The sequence below is a fragment of the Saimiri boliviensis genome, chromosome 6, assembly GCF_048565385.1.
Source record: "Saimiri boliviensis isolate mSaiBol1 chromosome 6, mSaiBol1.pri, whole genome shotgun sequence".
Lineage (NCBI taxonomy): Eukaryota > Metazoa > Chordata > Mammalia > Primates > Cebidae > Saimiri > Saimiri boliviensis.
Genome location: NC_133454.1, coordinates 104217083 through 104243766, shown reverse-complemented (window position 1 = coordinate 104243766; position 26684 = coordinate 104217083). Strand labels below are relative to the sequence as shown.

Sequence of the window (26684 nt, the reverse complement as noted above, 5' to 3'; positions counted from 1 at the left end):
TTCTTCCACCTCAGCCTCCCAAGTAGCTGGGACTACAGGCGCACGCCACCACGCCCAGCTAATTTTTATATTTTTAGTAGAGACGGGGTTTCACCATGTTGGCCAGGATGGTCTCGATCTCTTGACCGCGTGATCCACCCACCTCGGCCTCCCAAAGTGCTGGGATTACAGGCTTGAGCCACCGCGCCCGGCCTGTAAATATGATCTTTAACATCATTACTAAGAGATAAAACTCACACACTATACAATTTACCCATTTAAAATATAAAACGCTATGGCTTTTGGTATATTCAAAGTTGTGAAACCATCACCACAATCAACTTTAGAACACTTCATCACCCCAAAAGGAAATGCCATACCCATTAGCAGTCATGCCCCATTTCCTCCCAAACCCCCACCCAGCCCTAGGCAGCCACCTATCTACCTTCTATCTCCATGTATTTGCTTATTGTGGACGTTCCCTATAAATTGAATGATACAGTATCTATTCTTTTGTAACTGGCTTCTTTTCATTTGGCATAATATTTCCAAGGTTCATTCATGTTGCAGCATATATTAGAACTTTGTTCCTTTGTATGGCTGAATAACATCCCATTGTATGGATATACTACATTTTATTTACCCATGCATCCACTGGTGAACATGTGGTTGTTTCTACTTTCAGGCTATTATGAATAATGCTGCTATGAACCACTAGTGTACAAATTTTTGTGTGGACATAAAAATGTGCTGGCACAAGTCACTGTCAACAAGTTTGATGGCAATATGCTACAAGATTACTGAGGAATAGTTAAATTACTTTGTGATTTTTTTTTTTAATCAACTCATAGACCTTGACTTTGGAGAAGGAAATAAAAACCATAAAATCAAGGTTGCATTCTTGTTCATGCAGCCACCTGGATCTCTGTGGCCAATAGTGCTTCCCTGCTATCTTGAAAAAAGTCATTTCAGAGAACTCTAACCTTTGGCGTATGCACCTTCACTGTCCAAAAACATTGAGACCAGGGGCACTTCCATGCTGAAAGGAGATGCTGAACTCTCAAGATAATCAGTAATGAATAAATTCCTTTGTTTAATCCAGCTCCTATTCCAAGATGTAAATTCCTGCATCATCAGGTTTCAGACAAAAGACACTCACAAGCATACAGCTGTACAGCAAGAGGCCAAAACTCCAAGCCTGCCCTGCTACACACACACACAAACAACTATTCAATTTATGAAGTGCTCTACATGGAATGTGACTCCTACAATGGTGGCGATTAAAGAGCTTATGTAAGAAGAGAGGCAATGGTCAAAAGCAGCTCCCTCCACCGCAAACCTACATTAAAAATTTAGCTATTAAAAGCCATGTAACTAAAGAAGCTTGCGAGGGACAGCTCTGCAGTCATCGGTGACACTAGGAACATCCCAATGCCCGCTCCCTTTTCTATTTTCTACTTTGACAACAGAGACCCAGTTGTCTGGAAGAATCTGTCCCCACCGGAGAAAAGGAACAAGACAAATTGGTGAAATCTAAGGAATAAATACAATTCCTATATGGCTTAAATTTACGGTCCTCACAAAGCCTACAAAATATGATAAACCATTATGGGGTTTTTTCCTGTCTTCCCTGCCTGGTCACAATTAATTTCACCATGTTCCAGTGTAATAGGAAATGTAATATATGGAGGCAAGACAGTTAGAGCCTTTGCCACCTTGCAGTGAGTAAGCTTCTGCAGTTTGGGATCCCAGGGGGAAAAGAAGCAATAATGACAGGACTCATTGTGGGTAACCATTTGTGTGCAGTTTCTAGTTTGCATTGTTAAGCAAGACAAAAGTGCCCGAAGGAACCCATGACAATACCAGGCTAAGTCATACAAAATGCAGACACCTAATATATTCTGTAATTGAGATGCATGGGGGCTCGTATGCACACCCTAGAAGGGCATCATGCTGCAAATAGAAGCTATGCATTACCAAACAACAGAATATGCTCTGGTTTTATCAATACGATAGTCTCCAAGATCTGAAAAGACAGCAGAATTCAGTTAGAAAGTTCCACGTAGGCACTGCCGAACACTATAACAGCAGAGCAATGGAAACTATTATTTACTGGAGGCCACCTATGTGTGGGTACCGTATTAGTATTTTACAATGCAAAAGATGTGTCCAAAACCTAACCTCCAATACCTCTGAATGTGACTTCAATTTGGAAGAGTCTTTGCAGATATAAAATTCAAGAATAAGTCACACTGGATCAGGGTGAGTTCTAATGCAATGAATGGTATCCTTATAACAAGAGGGAAATTTGGACACAGACACAGAGAAGAATACCATATGAAGACGGATGCAGAGGCCAGGCACGGTGACTCACACCTGTAATCCCAGCACTTCAGGAGGCTGAGTGGGGGCAGATCACTTGAGGCCAGGAGTTTGAGATCAGCCTGGGCAACATGGCAAAATCCCGTCTCTACTAAAAATACAAAACAGTTGGGCGTGGTGGCATGTGCCTGTGGTCCCAGCTACTCAGGAGGCTGAGGCAGAAGAATCGCTTGAAGCCAGGAGGCAGAGGTTGCAGTGAGCCAAGATTGCGCCACTGCACCCAGCCTGGCAACAGAGCAAGACTCCGTCTAAGAAAAAAAAGAAAAAACTATCTATATACACACATACACATACACACACACACACACACACACACACACACACACACACACTATGTATATATATACACACACACACAAATATATGTATACACACACATACACACACACACTATATATATATATACACACACACACATATATATATACACACACACACACACACACATTAGCTAGCATGCACCAGTAATCCTAGCTACTCAGGAGGCTGAGGCAGAGAAGCACTTGAACCCAGGAGGCAGAGGTTGCAGTGAGCCAAGATCATGCCACTGAACTCCAGCCTGGGTGACAGAGCAAGATTCCATCTCAAAAAAAAAGAAAAAAAAAGAAGATGGAGGCAGAGAGTGAAGTTATGCAGCTGCCAGCCAAGAAATGCCACAGATTACTGGTGACCACCAGAATCTAGGAGAGCAGCATGGAGTAGATTCTCCCTCAGAGCCTCCAGAAGGAACCAATCCTACAAACACCTTGATTCAAACTTCTGTCTCCAGAACTGTGGGAGAGTAAAGTGTCAACTGTTTTAAACCACCAGTTGGTAAGAATTTGTTACAACAGGCTTAGGGAACTAATACCACTATGAATAAAGTCCTTATGACAACCCTGAAGGCTGGGCATTTTCAAACCACCCCCATGCTTTTATAAGTGATGAAAAAATGAGACACAGCAAAATTGAAAATCACATAGAGAACAAATGGAAGAACCAGGAATTGGGCCCCTAGGTTATATAACTCTTAATTAAAGCCCAAGACCGAACTGCTAAATAAGAGGCACCAAATGTTGCCATTGTGTCTGTAGAGTGGTTTTCCTATGAGGTTTTCAGATGATCCCTGGAAGTCTTAGCAGAGCAATCAGGCAAGAGAAAGAAAGGAAAGGCATCCAAACAGGAAAAGATGTCGAGCCTCCTCTCTTCACTGACAAAATGATTCCATACCCAGAGAACCCTAAAGACCCCCAAAAGGCTCCTGGAACTGATAAACAACTTCAGTAAAGTTCTGGGATACAAAATCAATAGCATTTTAGGATACAAAAATCAGGTAGCATTTCTATACACCAATAACATTCAAGCTGAGAGCCAAATCAAGAACACAATCCCATTTATAATAGCCACAAAAAATTAACAAATAAAATACATGCCTAACCAAGATACGTTCCTGGTTAGGAATACATATAACGAAGCAGGCGAAAGATCTCTATAAGGAGAACTACAAAAACACTGCTGAGAGAAATCATAGACACAAACAAACAAAAAATTCCACACTCATGGATTAGAATAATCAACATCGTTAAAATGACCATACTGCCCAAAACAATCTACAGTTTCAATGGTAATCCTATCACTATCAAACTACCAACGTCATTTCCCACAGAATTAGAAAAAAAGATTCTAAAACTAATATGGAGCCAAAAAAAAGCTCAAAGAGCCAAAGCAAGTCCTAAGCAAAAAGAATAACACTGCAGGCATCACATTATCAGACTTCAAACTATACGACAGGGATACATTAACTAAAACAGCATGGTATTGGTACAAAGACAGATAAATAAACCAATGGAACAGAACGCAGAACCCAGAAATAAACCTGCACACCTACAGCCATCTCATCTTTGACAAAGTGGACAAAAATAAACAATGGGGAAAGGACTCCCTATTCAGTAAATGGCACTGGGATAATTGGCTAGCTATAAGCAGAAGAATGAAACTGTACACCCAACTTTCACTACATACGAAAATTAACTCAAGATAGATTAGAGATTTAAATATAAGACTGCAAACTATAAGACTCCTAGAAGAAAACCTAGGAAATACGATTCTGAACATCGGTCTTGGCAAATCATTTATTGCTAAACCCTCAAATGCAACTGCAACAAAAACAAAAATTGGCAAGTGGGACCTAAGGAGCTTCTGCACAGCAAAAAAAATAACAACAGAGTAAACAACTTACAGAATGAGAGAAAACATTCACAAACTATGCCTCCCACAAAGGTCTAATATCCAGAATCCATAAGGAACTTAATTCGAAAAGCAAAAATAAAATAAACCCATTAAGAAGTGGGCAAAAGACATGAACAGTCATTTCTCAAAAGAAGACACAGAGCCAGGCAGAATGTCTCTTCCTGTAATCTCAGCACTTTGGGAGGTTGAGGTGTGAGGATCACTTGAGCACAGGGGTTCCAGACCAGCCTGGGCAACATAGTGATACTGCATCTCTACAAAAAATAATTTAAAAATTAGCCAGGCATAGTGGCACATGCCTGTAGTCCCAGCTAATTGGGAGGCTAAGGTGGGAGGATGGCTTGAGCCCAGAAAGTTGAGGCTGCAGTGAGCCGTGACCATGACACTGCACTCCAGCCTGGGTGACAGAGTGAGACCATGCATCAAAAAACAAATGAACAAAAAAGAAGGCATATGCGTGGTCAAGAAACATATTTTTTTAAATGTTCACTATTAGAGAAATGCAAATCAAATACATAATGAGATACCATCTCACACCAGTCAGAATGACTATTATCAAAAAATCAAAAAACAACAGATGCTAGTGAGGCTGTGGGGCAAAGGGAATGCTTATACACGGCTGGTGAGAATGTCAATTAGTTCAACCACCGTGGAAAGCAGTTTGGAGATTTCTCAAAGAACTTAAAACAAAATTACCATTTAACCAACCCAGCAATCTCATTACTAGGTATATATCTACAAGAAAATAGATCATTCTACCAAAAGACACACACGCTCGTATGTTCATCACAGAACCATTCACAACAGCAAAGACGTGGACTCGACCGAGGTGCTCATCAACAATGGATGGGATAAAGAAAATACAGTACCAAAAAAATAAAAAGAAAGAAAGAAAATACAGTACCTATATACCATGGAATACTACGTATGCAACCATAAAAAGAGCAAAATCATGTCCTGTACAGCAACATGGACACGGCTGGTGGCCATTACCCTAAATGTATTCATGCGGGAACAGAAAACCAAATACCATATGTTCTCATTATAAGTGGGAGCTAAATACTGGGTATTCGTGGACATAAACATGGCAACAACAGACACTTGAGACTGCCAGCTAGAGGAGAAAGGAAGTGGGCAAGGGCTGAAAAAGGAAGTACTGGGTACTATGCTCATTACCTGGGTGATGGGATCAATCATGTCCCAAACCTTAGCATTGCACAATACCCTTATGTCACAAACCTGCACGGGTACCCCCTAAATCTAAAATAGAAGTTGAAATTATTTTTTAAAAAGATGATCCCTAAAAACATGCAAAGACTGCAGTAGCTTCTTGCTAACAAAATATACAATTGTGTCATAGCTGGTACTTGACCCACCTCCACCACAGGAGGCATGAGCATTCTCTTGAGGCAGACAACGACATTAACAAAACTCTAAGTGAAGCAGATCTGTGAATCAGACAAATACTCAAATGGATTTTAAAGCCTCATTCATTCAACTCAACCAAACTTTGCTGGGTGCTAAGAAAAGTGTGAGGCAGACAGCCTGGTGTGAGAGATATAGAGATAGAGCCCTTGACTCTGAGGAGTGCAGGACTTCATTTTCTCAAGTAAATGGGCCCAACACTACTCAGGCTCAAGCTTTTACTCAGATTCAATGAACTAATTACCAACTGATGTGCTCTGTGTCATTTGTGGCAGAGTGGTACTCATCTGACAGTCCCCCCACTTCCCAGGGTTGGCAGGGCCACATGACTAGTTTGGGTCAAAGGAATGTGCAGAAAGGTGACATATATCACTTTTAGGGTGAACAGAGGAGCCAGCAATGACATGTCCTGCAATCTCTTCTCCTGCTATGGCAATGCTGCAGATGATGGAGCCTCAATCAGCCAGGAGAAAGTGACCAAGATAGGTAGACCCCTCACCTACTACTGCCATCCAATCTGCAGGGCTTTCGTGTACACGAAAAATGGGCTTCTATGTGTTAAACTTTCTGGGAAGTTTGTTACTGCAGCATAGACCTCTCCTACCCTAATACATTATCTAGAACATCACAATAAATACCAGGTTAAGTTCCAAGGTAAAACTACATTAATTCTTGGACCCTAAACACCAACAACATTCTGGTGGAGGGAAATTTATAATATATTGCACACATTCTGTTCAAATTTATTTTCTTCTATATGAAAGGAATACAAAAATAAAATGAAATGAATTATCTCTCCTTTAACCAATCCGAAGCATTGCATATAGAAAGTGTTTTCATAATTCAGCCTCTTCCTAGAGATAACCAGGCACCATCCAGTTGCAACCCGAATGGCCCTTTAAGCAGAAATTTTTGTCTTATCTTAGTGGCCCCTAACCTAGATGGATCTGGATCCTCCTGAATCCAACAAATACTTGGGAAATGAATGTCTCTCATGAACAACAGCAGTATTCTCACACAAAGTCATCAACATAGGTCTCTTGTCAAAGACCCATCCCTCCAAACTGTCATCGGGGTACTGTCCCCTGCCCTCTCCTTGGGCACACCCCAGCCTAGATTTTGCACCTTCCACACATCAGAAATTGAACTCCACCGTATTATTCTGTTCTCATGCTGCTAATAAAGACATACTCAAGAATGGGTGATTTATTTAAAAAAAAAAAAAAAGGTTTAATAGACTCACAGTTCCACATGGCTGGGGAAGTCTCGTAGTCATGGTGAGTAAAGGAGGAGCAAAGGCAAGTCTTACATGGTGGCAGGCAAGAAAGCCTGTGTACCTGTGCAGGGGAACCTTTGTAAAACCATCAGATCTCGTGAAACTTATTATTGTTGTACTTTTTATTATTTTTTGTTTGTTTGTTTTTTGTTTTGTTTGTTTTTTTCATTCAGTAAGTATTTATTGGTAGGTACTAGGTAAGATACAAAGATGACTCAGACACAGATCCTGCCCATAAGGAACTTACAGTCTAATAGTGGCGAGAGAACACATACATGGGATACATGGTCAGAGCTATGTTTCAGTAAGATGAATCTGACATTGTGTATAAAGTAGGCAGGTGTAAGAAGAGGTCAAGTGAAGCTGAGAGGCTACTGAAATTACATGGGTGAGGAAGAAAGACATGAAAGACTTGAGGTAGAACCGACAGGACTTGGCTGAAGACTGGATGTGGGGAACAACAAAAGTGGAAGCAGATGACTCAGACTTTAGCACGGATGATTTCATGAACTGAAAAAAGGAACAAATTTTTGCAAAGAAATGAAAATTTCATATAAAATTCTTCTGCACAGAAAGAAACTGCCTGGGATATACTAGGCACAATCAAGAAGAAATGACTAGTTACCCAGACCAACAATGAAAGCACCTCAAAATGGCCAGTGACTTCTTCCCCCTTCTATATCCATCCCCCAAAATTTCCCAACAATTTCCTCCACTGCATAGTGCCTAATATTGATTAAATTCAAGGTCTATCTCCAAACATGCCTCCCTTGGGAATGAAAACTATCACGAGAACGGCACTGGAAAAACCTGCCACCATGATTTGGTTATCTCCCACCAAGTCCCTCCCGCAACATGTGGGGATTATGGGAGCTACAATTCAAGATGAGATTTAGGTGGGGACACAGCCAAACCATATCATCCACCAAAGTATCTCCCACATTTGCCTCCCTCAGCCACCAAGAGACTGACTAGAGCCCAAGTACTAAAAGGCTCCAGGGCAGAGTTTCCACACTACCATCTCAATGGCCAGAGAGTCCCACCATCGCAGCAAGACCACCTTATGGGATCTGCAAAAATATCCTCTTCCTGAGTCTACTCCATTTCCTAACTTGTCTAACAGAAAAAGCTCAAAATGCTAGAAAGTTGCTAACTCCAGAGAGACATGCAATAGGGAATCCATAGAACCAGACAGTGGGGGGATACAGGAAGCACCAAGTCAAGAACAATAATGGATCTGACACGGTGGCTGATGCCTATAATCCCAGAACTTCAGGGAACTAAGGTGAGTGAACTCTGTGAAGCCAGGAGTTCAAGACCAGCCTCAGCAACAAAGCAAGAGCTTATCTCTACAAAACCTGTAAGTAAAAACTGCGCCTGGCATGATGGCGTGCACAAGTAGTCCCTGATACTTGGGAGGCTGAGGTGGAAGAATTGCTTCAGCCTAGAAGTTTGACGCTGCAGTGAGCTACGTATGGGACCCTGTCTCAGGAAAAAATAAATAAATAAATAAATAAATAAATAAAGTTTAAAATGGGCTCTGTAGGGATGCCCCAAGGCCTGCTTAGTGAGAATCTTGGTGGAGGGATACAGAGCTCACCCCACCTGACTCCCATCTAACCCAAGCGGTACAGATGACCTGTTTCACACATTAGCTTTGATGTAAAGATTTCCTTGGTGAAAAAGTCACTTCCTGCTGACAGTGACTCGGACAGTGGAACCCTCAGCTCTCCCTCTGTCTGTCCCTGGACAAATCAGTTGATCTCTCTGAGACCCAGTCCCCTCTCTATAAACCAAGGCAATAAACCACTTCACAGGCCTAGCATTAGGATTAACACAAGTAATTATGAAAAAGAAAAAAAGCCTGATGCATTGTGGGTAGTCAACAAATGTTCCTTCTCTTCCTCATAAACATAAACACTGGCCAAATAAGTCAACTGCACATGGGGCTAAAGATGTTTACTTTGCAATTAATAGTGTGACAGCTCATTCTAAAATGTTTGCTGGGAGCCCAAAATCTCTAGGTAAACCAGTATATCATGCTGTTTTCCCAAAAAAGGAGCAATCCTTTTCAGCAAATACTTAATAAGCACCAAGAAGACATCAGATTTCCCAACAAGCAGGAAAAATCCTTCAGAATTAGCAAACTGTTTCTCTTCTTATAAGGACATTTGTCATTGGCTTTAGATAATCCAGCATGACCTCGTCTCAAGATCCTTAACTTGGCCAGGCACAGTGGCTCACACTTGTAATCCCTGCACTCTGGGAAGCCAAGGCAGGCAGATCACTTGAGGTCAGAAGTTGGAGACCAGCCTGGACAACATGGTAAAACTCCATCTCTACTAAAAATACCAAAAAGAATTAGCTGGGCCTGGTGGCGCGTACCTGTAATCTCAGTTACTCGGGAGGCCAAGGCAGAGAATCACTTGAACCCAGTGGGCAGAGGTTGCAGTGAGCTGAGATCATGCCACCACACTCCAGCCTGGGCAACAGAGTAAGACTCTGTCTCAAAAAAAAAAAAAAAAATCCAGCAACCAGGCCTAAACACAGACACAAGAAATGTCACAAGTAGTGGCCTTGGGAGAGGAATGGAATGCACACAGTGGTCATGGATTCAGAAGAAAAGGCCATCTTGGGGAGGACTGAGGGTCTTCAGGCTGCATAACCACATGGATGAGAAGAGAGGAAGGGGGATGACAGGCCTGCACAGTAAGCCCATGGCTTGATCAGTAGGTTACTTCGTGCAAATTAGCAAATGGGTTATCAGTCATAGGTTTAAATGTGTCCTCCAAAAACAATATGCTGGAGTCCTAACCTCCTGTGTAGACCCTACTCCCAGGTTACACAGCCAAGTAAGAAGGAAATGTCCTTTAGCTTTCTAAGTGAAGAACCAAAAGCAGAAAACACAGCTCTTCTAACATGCAACAAAAGCATGCCTCAAACACCCAAACGCCCACCCACACACTGTGTTCACAGCCTGGGCTGAGCAGGGCTACAGCTGGCTCTTGTCGAAAGCTAAAGCCAGGGAAACGCCAACTTGACGGGAGATGCCAACCGCCCTTGCATTTCCAAGTGAATCCTGCCAATGCAGCTTTGGCAGACTGCAGGCAAGGAGATGGCCCTACTAAAACGGACTTCTTTTTCTAAAGAGAAGGAGGAAAGTCACAGCATCAGGACCGTCTAAATGAACATTAGAGAAGTGTACTCCTAAAAAAATCTGAGGATCTGAAAACAAGTCTTTCAGCGTGTGTACTGGCTATCAGAATCTGAGATCTTCATGAGTTATTTTCTGATCTTAATATTAACAGCCGGGGACACTACCACTATTTTTGTTTGTTCTTCACAAGCCTTAACCCACTTAATCCCCACAACCACCCACCCACCGAAGTCGCTACTGCCTCCATTTTGCAAATGAAGACACTGAGACCAGAAAGGTTAAGTGACAGGGCCAAGGTCACACAGCTGAGAAACAGACAGCAAAGGTATAGTCCCAAGTTACTCTGTCTGCACAGTCCTGGTTGCCACCACAAAACTCTCCCTCCCTCTGACTCAGCCCTTCCATTCCCCTCACGTTTCCCAAAGCTATGGCCTAATGACGTGAGCATTTAGGAAATAGAATTGAAAGGTCCAAGTCACAGCTCTAAGCGGACCATGGCCCCAGAGAGAAATGGTACCTACACTTTTTTTCTTCTTCGTCCCATATATGAGATTTCCCCCTACCAATCTGAAAACCAAAATCCCAATGAGGAAGCCTTGACTCCCCTGGGGGTCAGCAGGGGTCCGAGGGTATCCAATAATGGCTTCCAAACTGGGGTCCCAGACTGCGGGGAATACCCACAGTTCCCACCACTAGTCAAAAGCAGTAACCAAAATTGTCCTTTTTCCTAAATATTGGGCAATTAACATATCAAATGTCTTTGTTCTTGGCTGAAATCAAAACACATCTGCGGGCAACGATAATGACTTCTGAGTAGAAACTCGCATAGTTCTAAATGTCTTTCATTAATGTTTTAACAATATAAATTATTATTTAATAGTTTTGCTATTTCAAAACATCTGGCTAGTAGAAGGAATATTATAAGAGAAGTCCTCAGCTGGGCTGGATGGGGAGTGAGTTCATTAGCACCTGTTCACATTTGGAAAACCAGAAAATACCTTCACGAGGTCCAGGAGCAGAATCCAAGTTTCTCATTAATAAAATACCATTTCTCATAGTGTCATTCTCCCAAACTTTAACAAAGTTCACATACACTCATTAACCTTCACAGTAGGGGAGCTAAATGAACTAGAATTTCCATTATATATATATAAACAGAAACAGAAACCTCACTTTCAAAAGGAATAACTCAAACCAACCAACTAATCTGACAGTGGATCAGTTCCCTAACAGGAGAGAGTGAACCACCTAACAGCCCATCCCAATAAAGCCAGTGGTGTCAAGGAAGGGGAAAATGCCAGAGCAGTAATTCTTTTCTGTGGTTGACTGCCTATGGGTCATTTACTTCTCTACATGAAGCCTCAATTTCCCCAGCAATAAAATGGGGATAATATCTGCCACCTAGTAATGAAAATATATCTATAAATTACTTTGAATTGCCGGGATAATCAGCATCATGCAAACTGACGAACTCATTAGAGAGCTACTAAACACAGTTATAAATCTCATAAAAATACTTCCATGGAGATTAAGGCTCAATTAAGAGGCTTCGTTTTTAAATAATTTCCATCACCTTGTTACTTTAAAGACGAGAACACTTACAGCCTTTAGATAGTTCTAGCAAAGGGACATCGGGCTTTCTCTAACATTCTTAATGAAGCTCCGCATCAATAAACAATTGGCTAATAAAAGAGAAGAGGATCTATCTAGCAGAATAGTTGTGAGCCTGGCTGAAACCAGGAGACCAGGAGAGCACTCCCCAGAAGAATGCCACTGGCTCACAACCTCGTCCCAGGTACAACATCAACCACCACATCTCTCAGCACAAAGCAACAAGGCCCAGTGTATCTTACAAATTCTCTTTCAAGCATGGGACCTCCGGACTAACTCGATTCCGTTTTAACTTTGCTTGTCCCAATGTCTTCAGAAGAGGCAAATAAACTCCAACAATCTAAAACAAATGGACCAGAGGCTTTGAGACAGACAGTTTCAACGCTCATCCAAAGCTCCACTCACCTGAGAAACCCAGTTCTCACACCACTCTGCATAGCAAGGGCTAACTCATGGTCACCCTCAGGAAGGGAGACTCTATCATACTACAACACAACTACATCTCAGAGATTTCCATACCTTTCCACCATCAATATCCTGTGGCTAAAAACGCAACTTCAGTTCCCAAGGTCAGAGAGGTCATAGGCTGGATGAGTCCCCAAGCCGCCAAAGTGATCAAGCAAGCCACATAAAGAACTGCAGCTAAGTGTTTTCTTGCACACAACTCTCAGAAAGCTCTTGCGCAGGGTCCAGCCTGTGACCAAACTCTAACGCAGAACTGTCTCATCTAGGAGCCCAGGCCCACTTGGCTGGGGGGTACCCAAAGGAAAAACCACATGCCTATTTCCTGGTGACCTCCACCAGGATTTGCAACCAGACCAGTTTCTACAGACTAGGCCTGCTTCTTCCTGTCCTTCCCCACCATGTTTAAAAAAGCAACACTCTAGGCAGACATCCCAGATCTGGAGCAGAGCATTATTCAATTTGACCCCAGATCAATTCAAATATGAAAGAAAATGGCTGAACACAGATAGCATTAATAAGAGTCCTTTGCAGATCTGAGATTCTGGTATTCACTAATAAGAGGAAAATGTGTAAACCATTCAGCAAAATCCAAAATGAGCCCAACTTCAGGGAAACAATATACTAATAGCTGTGGCCCCCAGGACAAGCATAATTTAAGTTAAAAGAACTCCTCTCTCCTCCCCTGACCTGAAGCACTTGGAATGTTAGAGAAACAACTCTGAATGCGGGTGTTTGAAATTTAAATGTTTCACTGAGCTGACTATCCAGGACTCTGCTGGTGATCAATTTACCCATTAACTGTCTTTTCCAGCTCAATAATCTGCTCTAGGTAAAGCAATGCCTCCTGCTTAGGACAGACCATGAGGTGAAGAAAACAAGGAAATCCTTGCAGGACTGACACACAGAGGGGCCTTCAAATCTGGGGCACTGGATCAGAATCACAAGTCCCAAGCAGAGCAAAGCTGGGGTCCCAAAGATATGGGAGAAACAGCCCCACCTTGAACCAAGGAGCTTAGTACATCAAGAAGAACTACCACCACGAGTGCAAACCCATTTAACTGATGGCAGTACCGGGTACATGTCACACAATGTCACAAACACAATGGACGAGGCTGCTCGGTCCTGGGCCACCCTGGATAACCCTGCACGAAGGCTTAAGGGAGCAGTGCGGCACTGCAGGCATGTACACCTCGAGTCGGTGTGAGGCTGGAGACAGACAGAGATTCTGTTCACAAACGGCTACAGTTTGAATTTAGCCTTTGATGCAACAGGAAACAGCCTTCGGTGTTACTTCCCTTCCTCCTAAAAATGTGAATTAGACATCCTGGTTATTTTAAATAAGCTGGCCTCCCTTGCATCACTTGGGAGAATCACAAGCACTTGACAATCAATAAAAAGATCCCCACTGTGCCTCACTCCGGAGCATACCCCATGGAACCCACATGGGAAGCTGCAGCCCTATTATAAATCCATATCCACATCCTGGAGTCTACCACGGTGACCACCAATGTGGAGGTTCAGGTTTGAAACCACCACCTGTTTTCCCTAACCCCACCATCTGAAGGCATTGCTATGGCCTGAGCGTTTGTGTCCCTCCAAAATTCTTATGTTGAAATCTAATCCCTAATGTGATAGTGTTAAGAGGTGGGGCCTTTAGGATGTGGTTAGGTCATGAAGGGATTAGCGCCTTTATAAAAGAGGCTTGAAAGAGGCTTTTTCCCCTTCCACCATGTGAGGACCACCTGTGAAGCAGAGAGCCCTCACCAGACTCGGAATCTGCTGGTGCCTTTATCTTGGACTTCCCAGCCTAGAGAATTGTGATTGATCAATTTCCATTATCTGTAAATTACCTCATCTAAGGTATTTTGTTACAGCAGCTTGAACAAACTAAGAGCGACGTCTCACTGGGCCTCTCCCTACCTGTACTCTCCCAGGATACCTCTTATTCCTCTAGTAAAGCTGCTTGGAAGAATGATAATATTTTCTGTAAAATATCCCTGGCGAATTTCTCAGAAGTAAAATTCTGGAATTTAGTCCTCCTCCCTTCATAACTAGCCCCTTCATACACTCCTCCTGGTCCCATTATATGTTGTCCTTTTCTACTTACTAAAAAGACTCCTGATTTTACTTAAGCACATTCTCCAGTCTTCTCTGCAACAAAATGTGTCTGTGTTTTGGCCAATGGGATACAAGCAGAAGTTCAGTGTGTGACTTCCAGGACGGATCCTTAAGAAGAGAGAGTTCATCGTTCTCAGTGCCTTCCTCCTTCCTTCAGCTGGAATTCGGATGACATGGCTGATACTCAAGCAATCATCTTGGGCCATGAGGTACTTAGCAGAGGAATACCATGTAAGAGAGGAAGCCTGGGTCCCTGGTGGCATGGAGCCAGCCACCATGCCACCCTGAATTACCTAGCAGGCTCTGAAAGCCACTCAACAGGCATAACACATGCCTGAGCAATGCAGTTTTCATTCTAATAAGGTGAGTTATTGAATTTGAGTTTCAATTTCAATAGACCAATAATACCCAAAAAAACACATTTGTAAATATGTTCTAAGTATGCATATTTCCAAAACTCCGAGAAAAATAAAAAGCCAAAGCAACACAGGCACATGCATGCAAGGACATCTGCACCTGTACACACACACACACACACACACACACACACACACACACACACCCTTAAGTCACTGTCCAACTTGCCATATAATACAATTCAACTAAAACAAACTATTTTGAAAATAGAAGACTCATTGATTCCAACATCATCTCAGATACCTCATAGTGTCCTTCCCCACCCCCACCAGACTAAGCTCCTGGAGAAGAGACTTTTGTGTTTTTCAACTCAGTACTGCCGAGTGCCTAACACGATGCCTGGAACATAGTAAGTTTCATGATGAACGATGTCAAATTCACGCGCTGTCCCAGGATGGGAGGAAATGAGTGTACACAGGAAATACCAACATCCCTTTCCTGGCTGCATCTGTGTTTGTGTTTCCAGAAGGTATCCCTCATCCATTGTCCCTGGGCCCCCATACCTCTCATATACACAGTCTCCTTCAGAGGCCACCTGGCCAGCTACCGTCACCTGCTTTGGGGAGAAACTTTTCAGCTCCAACAGCCAAAAGTCTCACATTGCCTCCTACCCTCCTTTCCCACCAAGATATGAACCCTCCAGATCTCAGGAAAAGCTGAACTCACAGAACTAATCCCTACAACTATGCCTTTCTCAATTACAAAGAGACATAAGGATCTAACTGTGTACACTTCCAAGTTCAAATTCTACCATGATGCCATTCACTCGCAACAAGTTTAAAGAATTACCTGGCAGGTTTCCTGCCAACATCATCCCACCCCATCCACATGATCCCCGACTCAGATCATCCCATTTCTGCTTCAGAAACTAGGCCTTATTCTTCCTTTCAGAAACCTATACTCCTAGAAAAATGAGATCCCTCGAACCCTCAACAGCCCAACTCCTCTTACCTATACAAAAGCGGGTCCCCCTCTCTTCAACTAACTTACCAACCTGCCCAAGGCATCTTCTGTATGAATATTTTCCTGAGCCTGGGCACACAATGCTCTACTCACCTACTCTGAGAAGTCTCTACCACCATCAGCACATCCAAACACAACTGATTAACTCTTTTTGGCTTCATCGCCCTTCCACTTAAAAAAAAAAAAAAAAAAAAAAAACCCTAATGCTCCCTCCTCTGCCTGGCCAGCTCTCTGGGTCAGCCCCTTTGGAGATTCCATTCTCCAACCTTCTCTCATGAATCACAACATCATCCTATACCTCTCTGTCCTACAAAGCACAGTGCCAAAGATTACACCATTTGCACTCCAGTGCCTATACTGTTTGTTATTGATTTTTTTAACTTCCTTTAACCCATCATCTTTTAATTAGAGTCTGAGTCCTCTACCCCCTACAAGTCAATCAATCTATAATGACTTTTGGGAAAAGAAATGGGAGCGTTATTTTGGCCAGGAACTGCAGGTAACAAAATTGACTTACGGAAATGTGGGGAAAACAAAAATATAGAGAACACAGCTGCCAGAATTTCCCTCCTTCTTCCAGATGCCTGTTCTGCATGCTCCTATGCTTCAGGGAGAAACACTGGCACTAATCCATCAGCATCTCAAACACTCCACAGCTTTGCTATTACTGCATTCTACTAGGATGACATTTTTAAGTTGCAACGACACACTTGATTTCACTAAGAGGCAATGGTGTAGCCAGAAAAGTAATATTTAACAATATGAACATAATCCCTAATAAAACACAGAATTTCAGGGCCAAATGTATGGAAACAGGTAGTAAGCATCTCCTATACTCAAGCAGTTCCTAGGTTATCACAGCCTGGAGACATGGAGTGTGGACATGAAGTCAGAAGGCAGCATGTGTATCAAGTTCAGCCAGTGAAGAGCTGCTGAAGAGTCTCATGAAATGAAGTCCACAACCGGACAGAGTTAGGCTTCACACCTAACCAGGGAATCAGGAAAGATGAGCTCAGCTCTATGGCATTTACTTCTTGCAGCCGGCTTCACTCCTTAAAAGTTAGTGGGGTTACAGAAACAGCTATATAACATGGAAATTTAAAGTGTAATAAACCTAGGATGGCAGGTGGTCATTCCTAAGGCCCCGCCTTGGTCTTCACCTTTTGGTATCATGCCCTTGTGTGATCCTCTTCCCCCGAACGTGGACAGGACTTGTAACTCCCTTCTAATCCATAAAAGGAAGGTGACCAGATGTGCACTGAAGCTCCCATCATGCTTGAGTCCTTCTCTTTCCTGCTGACTTGATGAAACAAGAGGCTGTATGGAGGACCCACATGACAAGAAACAGACTGGCCTCCAGTCAACAGCTAGCAAGAAAATGAGGGCTTTAATCTGGCTGCCTGCAAGGAAATGAATTTTGCTAATAACCTCATGAGCTTAGAATTGAATCCTTCCCCAGTCGAGTCTCAGATAAGACTGCAGTTTCGGCTGACACTTTGATTGCAGCCTTTCAGAGAGCCCAGCTAAGCTGTATCCAGGCTCCTTGCCCACAGCAACTGCAACATAAGTATGTGTTGTGTTCAAACAAGGAGTTTGTGATAATATTGTTACACGGCAACAGAAAATGAACAGAGGTCAAGTCAGTGAGCAAGAATGATTATTCAACAAATGATCAGAGCAAATGGGTGGCCCCCTGGAAAAAAAAAAAGGTGGATCTCTCACTCTCACATGGCATCAACATAAATTCTAAGTAGGTGAAAAATACATCAAAAGAGAAAACATGCTTTTGATGTGTAATTTTGGAGTAACAAAGCCCTTCCCAAGGGAAAGTCCAAAAACTATGAAAGAAAAGACTAACAAATCTGATTAAGAGAGAAAATATACCTGCAACTTGTATCACAGAGGGCTAATTTCTATAATATATGAGTAGTTCCTACAAATCAATAAGAAAAAGATTAATTACTCAACAGGAAAACAAGCAAAGGATATAAACAGTTTATAGAAATGGAACCACACATGGTTCTTACACTTACAGAAAGATGTTTCCTCATTATAAGAATGAAAAACACAATGAGACACTGACTAGGATCAAAATGAGTGATAACACACTTGATTGAAAAGCAATGGGGAAAATGGCACTCTCATTTAATGCTGGCGGGGAGTATACTGATGTAGCCTCTTTAGAGGACATCAAGGCAGTAACTATCAAAACTACAAAGATGGCTGGGCACAGTGACTCATGCCTATAATCCCAGCACTCTGGGAGGCCAACGGGAGTGTATCACCTAAGATCAGGAGTTGGAGATCAGTCTGGGCAACATGGTGAAACCTTGCTTCTACTTCAAAAAAAAAAAAAAAATTAGCCAGGCATGGTGGCGAGTACCTGTAGTCCCATCTACTTGGGAGGCTGAAGCAGAAGAATAGCCTGAACCCAGGTGGCTGAGGTTGCAGTGAATGGAGATCATGCCACTGTACTCCAACCTGGATGAAGAGCAAGACTCTGTCTCAAAAAAAAAAAAAAAAAAAAGAAAAAGAAAAAGAAAAAAACAATACCTACAAATACACTTGACCCTTCAACTCAAACAATTCTATTTCCACAGGTATTTAGAATTATATATGTATAAGGCTATCCAATGTAACATTGATTGTCACAGCAAAGATGTGAATCAACCCACCTACCAATAGGAGCTTAATGAAATCATTTATGGTGCATCCAGACAACAGAACACCATAAATCATATACAGAGAATGAGGAATCTCTTTCCATTCTGAAAGAGAGATCTCTGAAATATATTTAGTAAGTAAACACCACCAACAACAATCAAAACAAAAAAAACCTGAGGTGACTCTAGGGAGGAGACCAGCGAGGCTGGGGTCAGGTCAAAAGAATGGCTTTTATTATGTGCTTTTTTATATCTTTTTTTTTTTTTTGAGATAGAGTCTTACTCTGTTGCCCAGACTTGAGTGCAATGGCACAATCACAACTCGCTGCAACCTCCACCAAGAGATTCTCCTGTCTCAGCCTTCTGAGTAGCTGAGATTACAGGCGCACGCCAACACGCCTGGCTAACTTTTTGTATTTTTAGTAGAGATGGGGTTTCACCATGTTCACCAGGCTGGTCTCAAACTCCTAAGCTCTGGCAATCCACCTGCCTTGGTCTCCCAAAGTGCTAGGATTACAGGTGTGAGCCACTGCACCCACCTCTTTCACACCTTTTAAATGTTGAACCATATGGTTGCATTTCTTTTTCAAACAACAAAATTGAAATCAATAAACATACATTATTTGTACAATAGGATGCATAGTATGCTACAGTTTCTGTAAAGAAATTAAATTAAGACCACCTATCTATTCAGACACACCTACATATGTACATTCTTGCACATAAACAGCTACCTCTGAAATAGCACCCAAGAATCTGAGGGCTGGTTTCCTCTGGGCTGGAGAACCGGTAACCAGTAAACTGCACATGAGGCAGCAGGGGTGAGAAATTCTCTTTCAAATTATATGTCGTTATACATATTACCAATTTGAAAACAAACAATTTTTTTAAAAAGTTTAAGTGATTGTGGTTTCTCTGGTCCTCTGCTCTTTTCTTGTTAAGATTCTCACTGATGAATCCTTCCAAAATCTCTATGATGGTAACGCCTAAATCTTTGTCTCTATCCTGGCCTGTGGTCTTGAACTGCCATCTTCAAACAGTCTTTCCCTCAGTTTCTCAGCACAGTGGTCTGGTGATACCTCTTCTTATTCTCCTATGGCAGTGTCTTCCCTTAAGAGCTGGAGTTTCACAGAGTTTCGTGCTTAACAAGTTCACGTCACCACCGCCTCCTCATTGGTACCCACAAATCTAGTGGTAATCTAGATGCTGGTGCTTTCCAAATCTCCATCCTTGTCCAGATGTCTTGTCTGAGCTCCAGATACAAAACCCAGCTGCCAGAGGATACCTTCGTACAGACAACTGGGATTCCTTCTCCCCCACACCAGCAGCTCCTTCAGTGTTCCCATAAGCCAGTGAATGGAGCCACCATCCATTCAGATAGAATCCTGGGATCTTCCTAGATTATTTCCCCCACTCCTTCCCCATCCCAATCATCTGTCCTAAGGCTCCTACACAGTTCTATAATCTGTCACCTTCCTCCCACCTCTGTGGATCTCCCTGGTCCACTCCACCTTCCTCTTTCCTGCGACTTTCCAGCTGTTCTGAATACCCACAATATCACTTCCCCATCCACTCCCCACCCTAAGGCTCAATTCATCTTTTAGGTTCTGTATTCATTCCCTAGGACTGCCATCACAAAATGACACTGACCGAGGGGCTTGAACAACAGACATAGTTCTGGAGGCTGGAAGTCCAAGTTCAAGGGGTCGGCAGGTTTGGCTTCTCAAAACTCTCCTTGGCTTGCAGATGGCCACCTTCTCACTGTGTCTGCAGTGGTCCCTCCTTTGCGGATGTGCATGCCTGGTGTTTCTCTGTTTCTAAAACTCCTCCTCTTATACAGACAAAGGTCAAACTGGGCTAGAGCCTATCCCAACAGCCTCATTTTAACATAATTATCCCTTTAAAGGCCCTATCTCCAAATACAGTCACCTTCCAAGGTACTGAGGGTTAGTGCTCAACATACGGGTTTTGGGGATGCAAGTCAGCCCATCACAGCGTCCAACAGGTCACGTCACTCCCCTCAGTAAAAATCTTCCACTGGGGTTCCAATGGCCATGAAATAATATCCTTTCTAAAACATGACCCCTGCCTCCTTCTCTCCCTCCTAAATGGAGGGGGAGCATGGGAGGGGTAGGAGTTCAGATGGGGATGAGGATACAGGCAGAATTAGAGAGATCAGGAGGAAATGGCATCCCTTCATTATCTCTTTTCCAGTCATGCTTCTTCCAACTACAGATTGACTTTGGGCAAGCTGTCTAAGCTCTCTGCAGAACGGGATGGGTCCTAGATGACCCACAGGCCTGGCTGAGCAGCAGGAAGAGATGTTATTACTCCATCCCATACTTAGATCCCCTGGACAGAAAACACCAGGCCTATATCCTCTCTGCAAAAGCAAAGATTCCCCCAGAATCAATCAAGGAATTTTCTGGCCAAATCTAGGATTAGAACCAGATCTAAAGTGCAACTGGGCGACCTCCCTCTGAGACTAAACTGCTCATTAAGGTGTGCTAGATATCCAGCATTAGAAAGTTACCACCTTGCCGGCTCCAGAGTGAAATGAATGCATGGACTTGGCAGCCACATTACGCAAGACCTGACTTGTCTGTCTCCACTTACGAAGTGACTGATCTGGGGCAAGATGCTTAACACCTCTGAGCCTTGATGTACTCATCTATAAAATGGGGTTAATATTCTTCTGGGTAATTCTAACTACACTAATTCCAAGGGCCACTGTAATTAATCACTGAAAACTGAGTGGCTTAAAACAACAAAAATATGTTCTTTCACAATTCTAGAGGGCAGAAGTTCAAGGTGTTGGCAGGGCCATGCTTCTTCTGCAAACTCCAGGGCAGAATCCTTGCAAACTCCTTGCCTGGCTTCTGGAGGCAATCCCTGGCATTCCTTGCCTTGCACCTACATGTCCCAATGTCTGCCTCTGTCTTCGCAAGGCCGTCTTCCCTCTGTGAGGGTCCGTGTGCTCCCCATTATTACAAAGACACCAGTCACGGGAATTAGAGTCCACCACAATGCAATAAACTTTGTCTTAACGAATGACCTATGTCAAGACTCCATTTGCAAATCAGATTCCATTCACAAGTACCAGATTTAGGGCTTCTGTGTATATTTTTGGGGGACACAAAACCTGCAACACCTACCTAGACGATTGTGAGAGGATTAAAGAAATAGTGACCTAAAAGCACTAAGGACAGCACCCGGGCACACAGTAGGTGCCGCACACAGAACGGTTTTTCTGTTCCAGTGTGTGGCTAATAAACGAGAGGCTACTTTCCCAGAAGATCAGGCCTAGCTTCTTTGCTCCTCATAAAAGCAAAAACCACAAGCAAGAAACGAAAAGCTAACAAGCCAGCATCCTCATGGCTAATGCTGTGTTGTTAAGACTTTTAAAACAAACAAAGCAGGACTCGGTACCAAGTCACTGATGTAAATATTTTATCAGTGGGTCTCTGAAAAAAACTACACACACCACACGCACACACACACACACACACACACACACACACACACACGGGCCCCACACACTTCCTCCCTGGAGGAGCTGATTCTGCCAGTAAGGGCCCTCAAGGGTGACTTGAAAGCAGAGAGGAGTTTACTCAAGGTGTGCACCTCTGGTTCCAACATCTGGCTGCATTCCAGCTCAGCAAAGCCTTCCAGAAACAAGGCACCACCGGCTGTATGGACACCTAAAGGACATGCTGAGGCTGAATCCGGAGCAACCTTAACACTGGGGTTTCCCAGGAGAGCCAGGCGAGACGGCTCAGCCAAGGAAGTGATTAATAAGTCATGGGCAAAGCTTTTTCCCATCCCCTGCTCAGTGGAAACCAAAACGCCTATCACAATGATCAAAGCTGCTGCCCACAACTTCAGATTGACTTTGACTGAGCTCATTAAGTCATAAGCTTCTGCAGAGTGGATTTTCTCCATGGATAATGCTTGAAAATTAGGAAGTTAAGTGGCCTGGGAGAACCTGGGACCCATTAACCAACTGGCCAGTCAGAGCTTCCATTAAAAGAGGAAAATGGCTGAAATCTGAAATCTCTTCTTGGGCAGCTGTTCAAAGATTCTACTATGAGTTTTCAGGGAAGCCCCCTGAAGTCTGCACCAACGTGAGCAAAGAACCCTCTGTGGACATGAAGTGAGAAGGACATCGACAGAGAAGACAGAGGTTTGGGTTCAAATCCCAGGTGCATCTCTAATCTTAGGGATTTCTTTCCTCTCTCTGAGCTTCTGTGTCCTGAGGGAGAAGTGCCCCTCAGTCTAAGGCACGTGGATTCCATGACTGGGACCTGTGTATAAAGTCATGACGCTGAGCCGGGGACTTGGTACACGTACCATATGCACTTAGAAAAGGACTGTTTGTCAACAGATCTGTAGACGATAGAATCCCATCTGCCAGTTACCAAATGACAAGGCCTCACGTGAGGAATTTAACCATCTGAAACAGCCAGCTGTTAGTTGGTGGAAGGAAAGGCAAGCTAGAGTTGTGAAACCTGCCAGGTTAAATAATTTTCTCCTCTTTCTGCAGATTCATGATGATCTCTTACAATAGATCTTGCCTATGTTGTAAAGCTCTTTCGCTGAGATGGATGACAGAAATGTTTAACAAAGAACCAAGGCAGAAATTAAGCTTTTCCTGTTGTGAAGAAGAAATTCAGAACGCAGGGCAAAAGAAAGCACAAGGGGGCTGGGCGCCTGTAATCCCAGCATTTTGGGAGGCCGAGGCAGGTGGATCATGAGGTCAGGAGATCGACACCATCCTGGCCAACATGGTGAAACCCCGTCTCCACTAAAATACAAAAAAATTAGCCAGGCATGGTGGTGCATGCCTGTAGTCTCAGCTACCTGGGAGGCTGAGGCAGGAGAATCACTACAACCCAGGAGGCAGAGATTACAGTGAGCCGAGATCACACCACTGCGCTCCAGCCTGGTAACAGGGCAAGACTCTGTCTCAGAAAAAAAAGACAGAGAGAGAGAGCACAAGGAATCAGAGAGGCCCAGAACCAGACTCCAGAGAAGAGTGAAGTGCAGGATTGAGAAGCAATGCTTACTCTGCTCAGGACTCCTCTCAGTAACGTGCATGAACCCAACATACCTCATGAAAAAGACAAAGAAAATCCAGATCAGATTTTGAGGACTCCAGTGTCACACCTTCCCAAATGATCTGAGACGCCAGGCCAACCAGACAACAGGAGCAAACTGCCACATGGTGCCAGCCCCTCCACTCCCAAAAGCCTGCTGAGCCAGAGGTTATTTCTCCAAAGCAAAGCTTCCTTCCAGAGGCGCTAAACATTTGACGCTCACATCTACTCCTCCCAAGGATGAGATGACCTTACTGGCTCTGGTCAATATAAATCCCTTTATCCCAGAACCCTATAGAAAATTATTCCTTCAATCCAGTGGTAAGAGGAAAATTCGAGATCTTGAGGAAGCTGGTCCAGAGGAAGGCAAGGAAGACCATGTGTTCTATGCCGAGATGTGTGTTCTATGAGAAACCAATATGGCTTCCTGATACAAAAAAGAATGATTGGAGGTAGAAAAAATTGGGGTTGATGAATTTGGTACAGTCTACAAGTACATTGAAAACCTGGACAGAAGCATTTATGCAATAAAGCACTCTATGAAAACTTTTGCAGAATTTCACCGGAGAATTTGGCTTTATGTGAAGTATATGCTCATGCAGTGCTTGGGAATCACCCCACATGGTACAATGCTACTCCTTACAGCAGAAGATGACTATATGATCATTCAGAATGAATACTGCAATGACAGGAGCTTGCAAGCTGCTCTATCTGAAAACACTAAGTCTACTAATCATTTCCAAGAGCCAAAACTCAAGGACATCCTTCTACAGATTTCCCTTGAACTTAAGTACACCACAACTCTAGCATGATGCACCTGGACATCAAACCTAGTAAGACCTTCCTTTGTCACAAGATGCCAAGTAACTCCTCTGGAGTCATGGAAGTTGAAAATGAAGCTGATTAGTTTCTCTCTGCCCATGTGATATATAAAATTGGTGACCTTGGCCATGTGACATCAATAAGCAAACTGAAAGTGGAAGGAGATAATTGCTTACTGGCAAATGAGATTTTGCAAGAGGATTATTAGTACCTTCCCAAAGCAGACCTATTTGGCTTGGGATTAATCATTGCAATGGCTGCCGGGACAGGGACATTACCCATCAAACACTGCTGTATGGCACCATAACCATGAAAGTAACTTCCCAGACATCCCTCAGGAGCTCTCAAAAGACTTTTACAGTCTGCTCAAGAACACAATCCACCCTGATCCAGAAGAGAAACTTGCAACAGCTCTGTTCAGAAATTGACCCTAGCCCTCCCTGGCGAAAGCAAAAGAGCTCTGGCAGCAGCTGAATTTGGAAAAGTTCAAGACAGCCACACCGGAAAGGGAACTAAGAGAAGCTCAGGAGGCCCAGTCCCCACAGGGAGACTTCCATCATGCTGACGCTGGGGTCTCTGGGACCACACGGGATCAAGAAGCCCCAAATGCCTGGTAGAAGGAAAGAATGCAAGGTCTTCAAGCTTCACCTCGGGACAGCATGAGCCTCTGAACTGAAGGTAGAAAAGGAAATAGCCCTTAGCTTGGCTTTACGAATTAGGAGGTTGCTGTTGCTGATTCCCCACCGAGGATCCCAGGGACTCACTGTACGCAGAAAGGAATGGAATTTGGTTTTGAATTTAAGTAACAGTTTACAAGAAAATGTGCCTGGATTTCCACAGTACTTCCCAGGTTATATGATGCTCTTCCAGAAAAAGAATTCCCAGCCCCTTTGTGGAAGTGGGTCTCCGAATATATATGCCCTTTCTGATATTGTATTTATTAAATAGATGGCTTCACCATTATATGAATTGGGTAAAAGTAAGACAGTATACAACCTGGACATCTCTGAGCTGGCTGTTAACTTGCAGAACAAAAACGCTGGGGAGAGAGGGTTCAAGGAAAGCTTGACATGGCTGTTCTCCATCTACTTGCCCTGACCCCCTTGTGGCCACGTTCTGATTGCTTTGATGTTCCAGATCTCACCAATTTCTCTTGATTTTATCAAAATTTGGTCTTGTTTCCTGGTATTTCATCATATTTTATCCAAATCCTTTTTATGTACGCATTTTTAAAGGAAAAGCATACTACATTTTTAAATAAAACATTTTATTTTGCCCAAAGACAAATTGCAAGTATTCTTCTTTGTCATATCTCACTAACAAAGAATGAAAATTTTATGTGACAAAAGGGTAAGAGAATTCAGTAGGTCAGTAGTAACATGCCTTGGCAGCAAGGCCCGGCTTCAGAGATCCAAAAGCTAATAATGGTCAGGATCTGCTATAAAATAATATTATTGGTCATAAAGTTATTTGATAAATTGTTTGTGTCATCATAATGAATGCAACCTGTTAATGATTAATGGTGTTTTTACTGTTTGATTTTCTTCTTTTCCTCTGATTTTAAAAAGTGAATTTTTTAAATTGAGTAAACCCTCATACTATTCCTTTAAAAAATAGCATCTCTGACCCCAAGGACTATTTATGAGCATTAAATGAGAAAAACCTCTCTGCTAATGCACGCCTGACAGATGCTAAATAAATGTTATTCTCCCATCTTGTTTTGGTTCCCTCCCTTCTCTCTCCAGAATTTTTTACCCATTCCCAGTTCCTCGGCACATGGTGAGGGTTCCCTGCTTTAGAAAACCCTTCCTGAAATCTGAAATACCCGACATACCTGAAAACAAATTACCCATACCCTCCCATCGCCCCCAGCCACAGCCTTGAAGCCTTCTCCCTCCCAGTCAAGCCTCTGAACAGAGCGGTCTCTACCAGCAGTTCCCAAATGTGTGTTACGCTGGTCCATGACAGAGGACTCACTGGTTAGCAGCAAAAGCAGAAAATGAATGCACAATTGCAGTGAGCTCTGCTTAGAACTATATGTATTCCACTTAAAGGACCATCCTATATTCTGATGAGCCCTT

The 26684-nt window shown here is 43.1% G+C and overlaps 1 protein-coding gene and 1 pseudogene across 2 annotated transcripts in view; one reads left to right on the top strand and one right to left on the bottom strand.

The window, feature by feature from the left end:
- LDLRAD3 (low density lipoprotein receptor class A domain containing 3) overlaps window positions 1–26684 on the bottom strand; it is a 289197-nt gene that overhangs the window by 240518 nt on the left and 21995 nt on the right. The window lies entirely within an intron of this gene.
- Window positions 18155–25279, top strand: LOC104651147 (wee1-like protein kinase 2; annotated as a pseudogene).